This window comes from Chiloscyllium plagiosum, unplaced genomic scaffold (genome assembly GCF_037043375.1).
Source record: "Chiloscyllium plagiosum isolate Xiang-an unplaced genomic scaffold, Cpla_swu_hap1 HiC_scaffold_9, whole genome shotgun sequence".
NCBI lineage: Eukaryota > Metazoa > Chordata > Chondrichthyes > Orectolobiformes > Hemiscylliidae > Chiloscyllium > Chiloscyllium plagiosum.
The window spans coordinates 127,592,186-127,604,316 of NW_028270147.1; the positions used below are offsets into that span (position 1 = coordinate 127,592,186).

General features: G+C 45.5%; 1 long non-coding RNA gene across 1 annotated transcript; it reads left to right on the forward strand.

Annotated features, from left to right (window-relative positions):
* Positions 1–512: 512 nt before the first annotated feature.
* LOC148149323 (uncharacterized) lies at positions 513–11,505 on the forward strand. Its single transcript, XR_015758264.1, has 3 exons — positions 513–602; positions 789–1,117; positions 10,629–11,505. It is a non-coding gene; the product is annotated as an uncharacterized LOC148149323 (long non-coding RNA).
* Positions 11,506–12,131: the final 626 nt, after the last annotated feature.

Genomic DNA, 12,131 nt, shown 5'->3' on the forward strand with positions numbered 1-12,131 from the left:
CAGGGGAAACCTCCTCCCTGCCCAGCCCTGTTAGAATTTTATATGTTTCAATCAGATTCCATCTCATCCTTCTGAACTTGAGTGAGTCCAGGCCCAGTCAAATTGGAGAGTGAGAGGGGAATTGAGGAGAAATGTTTTCACCCAGAGGGTGGTGAGAGTCTGGAACTCACTGCCTGAAAGGCTGGTTGAGTCACAAACTCTCGTGACATTGGAGCAGTGTTTAGATATTCCCTTGTGTTGCTGTAACCTCTAGGGTAATGGGCCAAGAGCTGGAGGATGGGATTAGTGTCATCAGATCGCTGTTTAACAGCACAGATACAATGGGCCAAATGGCCTCATTCAGTGCTGTTCACATCAATGACTCTCTGAGACAGTGAGAAAGAGAGAGAGAGAGAAGAGGAAGTGTGAGGGGCTGACGTGGCTCTCTCTGCCTGATGCCATTTACATACTGAGGAACACCCAGTCAGACTCTCACAGGCTACAGCTTTATAAAGCAGAGCCCAGTGAAGGGAGAGTTTATCAGGAACCAGGCACAGGGACAGGAGCACACACCATGATTTCACACATCCAGCTGATCTGGCCCCTGGCATTCTGTGTCGCAGGTACAAATCTCTCTCCTTCCACCTTGAATCTTTAGCTGCTCTCCATTTCTCTTCAATTCCACTGACTTGTGATTGAAGGAAAAATGCTGAAACCAGAGGAATGCTCAGTGTCTCCAACAATCTCTCATTTGACAGGCTCTTTCTGTGACAGTTCTGACTTCACTGTGTTTCTCTCTGATCCCTCAGGTATCAGTGGGGACATCACCATGACCCAGTCTCCCCCGGTGCTGTCAGTGGGACTGGGCCACACTGCAACCATCACCTGTACGGCCAGTCAATCTGTTAGCAAGTGGGTTAGCTGGTACCAGCAGCGAGAAGGTCAGAAACCCTCTCTCCTGATCTATCAAGCAACAAATCGATTCACAGGAGTCTCCAATCGATTCACCGGCAAGGGCTCAGGGACCAGTTTCACCCTGACAATCAGCAACGTTCAGAATGAGGATGTCGCTGACTATTACTGTCAGCAGTATAGCAGCTCCCCCTATAGTTCGGGAAAGGAACCAAGCTCCGACTGAGTAAGTAAACGTCAATCCTCCGTTATTAACCCTGTCAATACTGAAACACACTTTCTAAAACACAAATGCTGAATTGTTGAAGGTATTAGTGAGAAGCTGCAGTGAATGAAATAGTTGATGAAGGAGCACTGTGTCTAACAGGGTGTCCAGCTGTATTTCTTTAGTTCCATTGTCCCTTTAAGCAGCAAGATATAAGTCAATTAGTTTTACTCACCGTGTGGAGGAGCTCTGTCCAGTTGCATCCTGTGGTCCCATTCCTGCAGCATGGAGTGAAATCAGTGAGTAGCCTCCTGCCAGTCTCAGTGTGTCGGACACAGGCAGAGTTTGATGTGAGCTCTGGCTCCCTGTCCCAGTCTCTGATCTCACTGACCTCAGCAGCAGCAGCAGCAGCAGCAGCAGCAGCACAGTGAGACACCGAGCTCCCACCTCCCCCAGCTTTAACTCTGCTCAATCACACAATCACAGAGTTGTTACAGTGCACACGGAGGCCGTTCCATCCATCCTGTCTGGACCGACTCTCCGAATGAGCAATTCACTGAGTGTCATTCTCTGCCTTCTCCCTGTCATCCTGCATATTGTTCCTTTTCAAATAACAGTCTCATTCCCTTCGGAATGTTTAAATTGAAGCTCCCTCCACCACACTCTCAGGCAGTGCATTCCACACCTTAACCACTCACTGGCTGAAAATGTTTTTCCTCATCTCACTTTTGATTCTCTCACTAATTACTTTAAATCTGTGCCCTCTCCTTCTCAATACTTTCATGAGTGGGAACATTTGTTCCATATTTCCTCTGGCCAGACACCTCCTGATTTTGAATTCCTCAAAAAAATTTCCTCTCAGCCTTCACTTCTCCAAGGCAGACAGTCCAAACTTCTCCAAAGTTTGTTCATAACTGACATTCCACATCCCTGAACCTTCTATGGGAATTTTTTTACCCCTTCTCCAAAATATTCACATCCTTCATGAATTATTCCCCTTATCTATTCCCGTAGTCCCATTTGCTTGCATTTCGCTAATTTCCCCCATACCGTTCCTGTCCATGTACCTGTTCAAATGACTTTTAAATGTTGTTATCATACTCACCTCTACGACTTCCTCTGGCAGCTCATTCAATACACCCACCACCCTCTATGTGAACGAGATGCACCTCAGGTCCCTTTTGAATCTTTCCCCTCTTGCTTTAAACCTCCTCTGCTGTTTAGTTTTGGACTCCCTTACTCTGGGGAATAAACCTGAGCTAGTCATCTTATCTATGCCCATTATCATTTTATAAACCTCTAAAATGTCACCCAGCAGCCTCTGACCTTCCAAGGGAAATAGCCCAGGCCTAACCAGCCTCTCCTTATAACTCAAACCCTCCAGTCTCGGTGACATCGTTGTCATCCTTTTTACACCCTTTCCAATTTAATGACATCCTTCCAATAGCAGGGTGACTGGGAATGGGCCTGATCAATACCTTGGAGAATCGTAACAACTCCCACACGTAATGCTCTGACCGATAGAAGCAATTGTACCAAATGCTTTCTTCACCACCCTGTCTCCATGTGACACCAGTTTCAATCCTCTATGTGCCTCCACCCCTTGGTCTCCCTGTTTGACAACACTCCCCATGGCCCCACAATTAACTGTGTTCGCCCTGGCCTGGTTTTTGTACCAAAATGTAACACCTCCTTATTATCTCAATGTGTAATGTAAATGTACTTTCAAATAGCCTTCTTCACTGTCCATGAAACTACCAATGTTAGTGTCATCTGCAAACTCACAAACCATGCCTCCTATATTCTCATTCAATTTGTTTCTATAAATGATGAACAATGATGAACCCAGAACCAATCCTTTTGCCACATCGCTGGTCACAGGCTTCCAGTCTGAAAACCATTATCTACCACCACTCTCTGTCTCCAACCATTAAGCCAACTTTGTATCAGTTAGCTTCCCTGGATCCAACTTGATCTAACTTACTAACCAGTTGTCCATGCAGCACCTTGTCAAAAGTCTTGCTAAAGTCCATGTAGACAATGTCTACCACTCTGCTCTCAGCTATCTTCTTGGTCATGTCTTCAAAAAACTCAATCAAATTTGTGAGACATGTTTTCCCACTGGCAAAGTCATGTGGACTATCCTTAATCAATCCTTGTCTTTCCAAATGCATTTAGATCCTGTCTGTCAAAATCCCCTCCAACAACTTACCATTATCAGACTCACCGGTCTATAATTCCCAGGGTATTCCTTGCAGACCTTCCTAAATATCAGCACAAAATTAGCCATGCTCCAGTCTTCCAGCACATCACCCGTGGCTGCTGATAATACAAACGTCTCACCAAGGGGTGTCAAAGTCTCTTCCCAAGCTTCCCACAAAGTACTGGGATGGAGCTGATCAGCTCCTGGGGATTTATCTACCTTTATGAGTTTAAAGAACAGATTACAGCATCTCTTCTTCTGTAATATGGACTCTTCTCAAGACATCAACATTTATTTCCCGAATTTCCTTCACTTCGATGTCCTTCTCAACCATAAATACTGCGGCAAAATATTAGATTGGTAACTCATTTATATTCTGTTTTAAAATAAAATATGAAAATTCTAAGAGTGAGACATTTGGAGGTGATCCATGGGATATGATCCATGGTCATGACTTTACTCTGGAATGTCCTTTGTCCTTTTCCACTGTCTCCCTAATCCTTGTGATACAATTCCCTAAATGTCCTCTCACTGATACTTGATCTACATGGGCCTCCTCATTCCCAAGATCCAGGTCTGGCAGAGTTTCCTTTCTGATTGGAATGGGAACACACGGTTGGAGAAAATTCACCCGAGCACACTCTCACAACTCTGGCCCCTCTCTGCCCTTCACACTGCTCCGATTTCATTCTATATTCTGATAATTAAAGTTACCCAAATGTGTGCTGTGAATTTCTTGCAGATTTCTTCCTCTACATCCTTCCCTCTAGTTGGTGACCGACAGACTGCACTGAACAACCTGATTGCACCTTTTTTGTTCCTTATCTCAAACCAAATCCATTCTGCCCTTGACCCCTCTGGGATATCCTCTTTCTCCAGCTCTGCACCGATCTTAACCAATCCCACACCTTCTTCCCCTTTTCCTATCTTTATTGAACACCTTGTATCCAGGAATATTTAACACCCAGTCCTGTCCTCATTTGAGCCTCATCTGTAAGAGCAACAACACCAGACTTCCACTTGGTAATATGCGTCTGTAACTCCCCAATCTTACTCCCCATACTCCACGCAGGCCCATACATGCACACAGTTAGTTGGATTTAGAAATTATTACTCTCTCCCTCACTGTGACCCGGCCAAGAAAGTTACTATTCCTTACTTAAGAGTATCTATCTCTTGCATGATTCTGTTTTCCTTGGTGTTCCTCCCTGATATTTCCTCCTGGTTCCCGCAGCCCCCCCTTCCATGTTCATTTAAACCCTCTCCAACAGCACCAGCAAATCACCCCACAAGGAGCTCAGTTCTGTTCAGGAGCAACCCATCTGGTCTATAGAGGTCACATCTCCCACAAAGTCATTCCCAATGTCCCAATAATCTCAAACGCTCCCACTGGACCACCTTTCCAGCCTCAGATACACCCTGCCTTATCCTTCTGTTCCCATCCTCACTTGCATTGGTCACTGGGAGTAGTCCAGAGATTCACAATTTTGAGCTGCTGTTGCTAATTGCCTCCAGAGCTCCCTAAATTCTGACTGCAGGACCACATCCCCTTTCTCCCTCTGTCACTGAGACCACAACTGCTGCCTGTTCCCCCTCACCCTCAGGGTGGGAGACAACACACCATCCTGGAATCCCATCTGTAGCTGCAGAAACACCTACCGATTCCCCTCACTCTCGAATCTCCTCTCACTATCGCTCTTCCAGTCTTCCTTGTGCCTCCCTGTACAGCTGAGCCCCCCGTGGTGCCATGGACTTGGCTCCGGCTGCACTCCCCAGATGAACCATCATTCTGATCAGGATTCCAAACTGAATCCTGGTTGGAGAGTGGGATGCACTCAGGGGATTCCTGTACTAGCGGCATAGTCCTGTTGGACTGTCTGCTGCTCCCCCATTCCCTCTCTCCCTGCATACTCTGAAGCTGCAGAGTGACCACATCTAGAAACGTGCTCTCCACGGAGCTCTCAGCCTCACAGATGCTCCACACTGACACCAGCTGCTGCTCAAGCTCCGAAACCCAGAGCTCCAACTGCTGTCACTGACCACACTTCCTGTATTCATGGTATTCCAGGAGCTGGGAAGCATCCTGAAGTTCCCACATGGAACAGGGTGCACACTCTCACCACTCCCTGGTTATCCCTTGATAAAGTTCTGATGACAAACAGCTCCAGCTGGGCTCAAATCCAGGCTTTTCAGTGTTCCAGGGTTTGGCAGAGTCTGTTCAAAAGACAATATGATAACAGAGCAGAATTAGGCCATTCGGCCCATCAAGACTGCTGTGCCGTTTGGGCATGGCTGACGTGTTTCTCACGAACATTCTCCTGCCTTCTTCCCATTATCTTTGATCGCCTTCCCAATCAGGAACCTATCAATGTCCGTCCGAAACACCTCCACAGCATGAGTTCCACAGATTAACCACCCTCTGGCAGAAGAAATTCCTCCTCATCTCAGTCCTAATGGATTATCCCTAAATTCTGTGGCTGTGCCCTCTGGTCCATGTTTCTCTTACTGGTGGAAACATCTCATCCCTGCCCACTCTATTCAGGCCTCTCAGTATTCTGTAAGTTTCAATATGATCTCCGCATGTCCTTAAGAACTCTATCAAGTACACATCCACAGTCCTCAATCTCTCCTCAACAGACCAGGCTGTCACCCCCAGGGTCATTCTCATAAACCTCCTCTGGATCTCCCCCAATGCAAGCACATCCCTCCTTAGATACAGGTCCCAAAACTGTTCACAATATTCCAAATGCAGTCTGACCAGAGTCTCATACAGCCTCAGCAGGACACACCTGCTCTTGTATTCTAACTCAGTTGAAATGAATGCTAACATTGCATTTGTCTTCCTAATTGCCAACTGAACTGACATATTAACCTTAAGTGAAATCTGAAAGAGGACTCCTAAGTCCCTTTATGTTTCAGAATTCCAAATTTTCCCATTTAGAAAACAGTTTGAGTCTCTATTCTTCCAACCTAAGGGCATAACCTCATACTTTCCCACTTTGTATTCCATCTGTCACTTCTTTGCCCGCTCTCTGAGTCTTTCCAAGTCCTTCTGCAGCCTCTCTGGTTCCTCAACTCCCTCTGTCCCTCCCCTCATCTTTGTGTTATCAGCAAATTTAGGAACAATGCCCTCAGTTCCTTATCCCAGATCGTTAATATATAATTAATTGTTACATGAATAGCTGAGGTCCCAACACTGCCCCCTGCTGAACTGCATGAGGCACCAGCTGCCATCCTGCAAAAGACCCATTTATTTCCACTCTCTGTCCATGTCAGTACTGGGTTCCAAACCCCATGGGCTCTTATGTTGTTTAGCAGCCTCCTGTATGGCAACTTGTCAAAGGCCTTCTGGAAACGCAAACAGATCATGTCCATTGGCTCTCCTTTGTCTAACTTGCTCATTGATATTATTGCATATAATTCCCAGCTTCTCCCTCTCGAACTGCAGGGTGAATTGTATCACATTATGGTCACTGCCCTCCTCAGGGTTCACTCACCTTCAGCTCCCCAATCAGGGCTGCCTCCGGAATCACTAAATCCGGAATTATCTGTTTCCTAGTGGCTCTACCACAAGCTTTTCCAAAAAAAGTATCTCTTAGACATTGCATGAATTCCTTTCCTTGAGATCCATTCCCAACCTGACTTTCCCAGTCCACCTGCATATTGCAGTCCCCATGATTATTGTAATAATCCCTTTCTTACATGCGTTTTCTATCTCCTGATTTATTTTCTGATCCACATCCCGACTACTGAGAGGAGACTTGTACATAATTCCCATCAAGCCCTTTGCTATTTTGTGGGTCCTGAAGTTGACTCACACAGATTCTATGCTTTCCAAATCCATATTTCCTCTTGCTGTCGATGTAATTTCAGTTCGTCCTGACAGGGTAAACCTGCTCCTCCCTCACCCTACTCCCACCCCCTTCACATGTACCTATCATTAGAAACATAGAACATTGAAAATGGCTGCAGGAATCGGCCACTCAGCCCTTTGAGTCTGCACCACCGTTCAATATGATCATGGCTGATTACCCAATCTCATTATCCTATTCCCACTCCACCCCCATATCCCTTGATTCCACAGGTTCACAACATCGGAATAACTTAACCCTTAATCTTCGACTGTGACCCCGAGTTTTGGAATTTCCTAATATCAAGAACATTCTTCCAGCATCAAGCCTGTCAAATCCCATCAGGGTTTTATATGTTTCTGTGAGATTCCTCTCATTCTTCTAAATCCCAGTGAGTACAAGCCCAGTTGATCTAGTCTTTCCTCATATGTCAGTCCTGCTGTCCCTTCCCTTCCAGTGAACCTTCGCTGGACTCCCTCAATAGCAAGAATGTCCTTCCTCAGACTAGGAGACCAAACCTGCACATAATACTCAAGATGAGGCCTTAATTCCGCAAGACATCCTTTCTCCAATACACAAATCCTCTCACTGTGAAGGCCAGCATGCCATTAGCTTTCCTCACTGCCTGCTGCACCTGCATGCCCCCTTTCAGTTACTGTTCCACCATGACACCCAACTCTCATTGCACCTCACCTTTTCCTAAACTTTCACCATTCACTAATAATCTGACTTCCTGTTTTACCACCAAAGTGGAAAATCTCACATTTACCCAAATTATATTGCATTTGCCAAGTATTTGTCCACTCAGCCAGCCTGTCCAAGTCACTCTGCAGCCTCTTAACATTCTCCTCACAGCACACATTGCCACCCAGCTGAGTGTCATCTGCAAATTTGGAGGGATTGCATTCAATTCCTTTGTCCATATCATTTATGTATATTGTGAACAGCTGGGGTCCCAGCACTGAACCCTGTGGTACCCCACTCATCACTGCCTGCCACTCTGAGAAGGACCCATTTATTCCAACTCTCTGCTTTCTATCTGCCAACGAGTTCTCTCTCCATGTCAATACATTACCTCCAATACCATGAGGTTTAATTTTGCTCACTAATCTCTTGTATGGGACCTTGTCAAAAGCCTTTTGAAAGTCCAGAACACAACATCCACTGGGTCCTGAGGGAGGGTCACTCAATCTGAAATGTTAACTTCGATTGCTATCCACAGATGCTGCCAGACCTGCTGAACTTTTTCATCAATTTTTGTTGTTCATTGATTCAGCCTTGTCCATTCTCCACTGATCACATCCTCAAAACCTTCCAGAAGATGTGTCAGGCCTGATTTCCTTTTAGTAAATCCATGCTGACTTGGACCGATCCTGTCACTGCTTTCCAAATGCTCGGTTACTGTATCTTTAATAACTGACTCCAGCATTTTCCTCATGTATAATTCCTCATTTTCACTCTCCCTCCTTTTATTAAAAAGTGGAGTTACACTGGATACTGTCCAGTCCACTGGAACTCTGTCAGAGTCGACAGAATGTTGGAAATGATCAACAATGTGTCCACTATTTCTACACCCACTTTCTTAAATACTCTGATGACTTGCTGGCCCCCGGGGACTTACAAGTTTTGATACCATCAATCTCCCCAAGACCATTTCCTGACTAACAAGGATTACCTTCAGTTCCTCCTTCACACTTGACCCACTATCCCCTCACATTTCCTTTCAATAGGATGTGCATCCGTGGATATTTAGTTCCCAGCCCTGATCCCCTTGCAGCCACGTCCCTGCACTACAGGCTCATTTACCTTGTTTCATATACTCGATGCATCTCGTACAACACCCTCAGTCATACACTGACTGCCTCCTTCTCATAGTTATCTCCTTTAGAAATCACAGAATCCCTACAGTGTGGAAGCAGGCCATTCAGCCCAGATTGACCCTCCAAAAAGCACCCCACCCACCCTACAATTCCCATGGATAATTCTCCTGACCGAAACAGCTTTGTGACAATGGGAGGAAACCCAAGTTTTCAGGGGTAGAATGAGTAAATCCCACACAGACAGTCAATTGGAATTGAGTCTGTGTCTCCGAAGCTGTGAGACAGCAGTGCGAACCACTGATCGACCATTCCACCCTGCGGTGCCTCAAGTTCGATTCCTGATCCTTTCCATAATCTCGATCCTATTACTTGGTCTGGATACTTTAATAACTTCTCCTGAGCTCCTACCTTCTTTAGTTAGTTTAAATTCCTCACAAACTTGATTTCCCTTGGTTTGTGTGGTACCACTTTGTCTACATTATTCCGAATGGTTCATGTGTTAAGAGACAAAACCTTTAAGCTTGTTCTATATTGTTCTTCCCTGCACTTTTAAGTTTCCTCAGTACAATATGACATTCACAATACTCTGTCCCTTTCCTTTTATTTTCTAGTAACAATCAATTCCATCACTAACCAGTAATCCTATTTCCTCCTTTGACTTTCATTTTCTCATTTTCAATCGAACTGTTCTAGTTACTTTCTCTTTGAATCGTATTCAGGCTGATACTTATTCCTGAACAAACATCACTCAAAAATGTTTGTGGTTCACTGTTGCTTGTGGGATCTTGCTGTGTACAATCTGGCTTCCATATTTCCTACATTACAACAGTGACCACATTTCAAACAAGTCCCACACTGTCTGCAAATATCTTTAGGACAGCATGGATCTTTCTTTTCATTGGATGAACTGGGAGTCTTTCAGATGTGAAAGATGCTGTTCCAATAGTGCACAGTTCTCCTCCTGAACTACAGTTACTGCTATATATGTCCCTCTCTTTTGTGAAAACAGACCAAACGTTTTCACGAGGAACTTCCATCTCCCACCACTGCACACAAGTTCCCTTCCTGCTCTCGAATGGGCCTCATACATTCCTTCATTCTCTTGTTCTTTCTGTGATTATAAAACATCACTGGGATTTCCCTGACTTCATTTGGACACATTTCATCTTGTTTGCTCTTTGCTTTCCTCAGGTCCTGATAAATTTCACCCCTGCATTTTGTCTTTCAGCCACTTTTACCCAATCCCTGCCCAGTTCAGTAAAATGGTTTGTTCCCAAATGAAAACTTTTACACTTGCTCCGTGGTTCTCCATTTCCATCCCGACTCTCAATCTCACTGAGTTCTGATCACTGTCACTGAAATGCTCCCCCATTGAGTGCCCTTCTAGCTGCCGACATTCATTCAGGAAAGAATGATCCAAAACTGCCCCTTCTTTTTCACCATCACCCTCTCAGGGGCAATTAGGGATGGGCAATAAATGCTCGCCCTGTCAGTGACAGTCCCATCCCAAGAAGCAATTTTAAAAGGTCCTGTCCTTTTATGGGGTCTGTTAGGTATTAACTACAAATGTTCAAATGGATTGTTTTGCCAGTGAATGTTCAGAGTTTTTGAAGTCCCTTTGAATGGCAGGGATTAAAATTGTTTGTCTTGTCTTTCAGGCCGTGAAAACTCTCAGCCCAAGCTCACCCTGCTGCCCCCCTCCCAAGAGCAGGTCAATGCCAAGGGCACTGCCACCCTGGTGTGCCTTGCCAATCACTTCTATCCCGATGAGCTGGAGGTGCAGTGGAAGAAGGATGGTGCAGTCATTTCGGACGGGGTTCAGACCAGCAACTACCTGCGAGCTTCGGACAGCACCTACAGTGTCAGCAGCCTGCTGACTCTCTCTGGGTCTGACTGGGAGTCCAACGCTCGGTTCTCCTGTGCCCTCACCCACGTGACCCTCCCCTCGCCCCTCAGCAAGAGCATCAGGAGATCAGAATGTGTGTAGAGTGTTTGAGACAGTCCACAGAGGAGACACAACTTTAAATAGAACAGGGCTGAGCTGGCAGGACAAAGGTCATTGTCAGCACTGAATTTCAACTCTCTTCCTTCTTGGGATTGGCTCAGTGACATTTCTGAGGTTCAAGGGTGAAGGCAGGTCATTGGGATCATCAAAAGGAAGCTTTACTCTGTATCAAACCCCATGCCGAACCTGTCCTGGGATCGTTTTATGGGGACAGTGATGACTTGTGATGCCAAGTAAAACCTCTCGAAGATGCTGAAAACTATCAGCTGTACAAAACAATGTGAACCTCTGAAATTTCTGCTTCAGTAAACCAGATCTCCTTCCTGCTCAGCCGTCAGTTCGAATTTAAGCTTCTGTCACGACTTAAAGGGACAGGATTCTCAGGTTATTGAGAAAATCTCCACAAGTGTTTTCCTCAAGCTCCATTGTGGCTGTGATTTTGAGTAGCTTCCTCTGTCTGGGCTGTTAATTGCAGTCTTTTTTCTGTCAACGTAAATCTGGAAAAGGGAATAAAGATCAAGAAGATTCAGTCTCTGTCTCGTGTGTGCTTTGGGAATAGCCAGAGCTACTGGGAACCCTGCATTGATGAATATGATCAGCAGCATCTTGTTACTCAGAATAACAATTTCACAGGTTTTGGGAAATAAATATTCCTTAAATTAGACTTGGGTTTTCTTCACTCTTAAAGTGCGATGCATTGGTCCTGTTTGTCCCTGGAGTCAGATTGAGAATGTTAAATCTGGGGAGTCTGGGAGTCACGGCTGGGGAGGGCAGTCAATGATAAACTGGTTCCACTTTCTGCTGCCATATTCTGTAGCCCCTGGGGCCATCTCAGTGAGAGTCATCCAGGGCTCAGGGTGGATTACAGAGCAGATCATTGACCTGATTGTTGCATTCCTTAGTCCACATGTGACCCCAGTAATCTCATTCTAGAGCTTTAGTATAGTGGGAACCAATGGGGCTGAAATCTTATCCAAACAGACCCTCACACAGCGGGGAGGCTGCTGGTGGCTCAGAAACCCCTTGGATTCAGTCCCAGATTCCACTGTGGCTCTTTCATTCAAACACAGCATTAGCACACTGACACCACATTCAGAGGACAATCCTGAGATGGGGCAAGTTTGGTTCTTGATTCCAATGTGGGGAAATGGGGGTT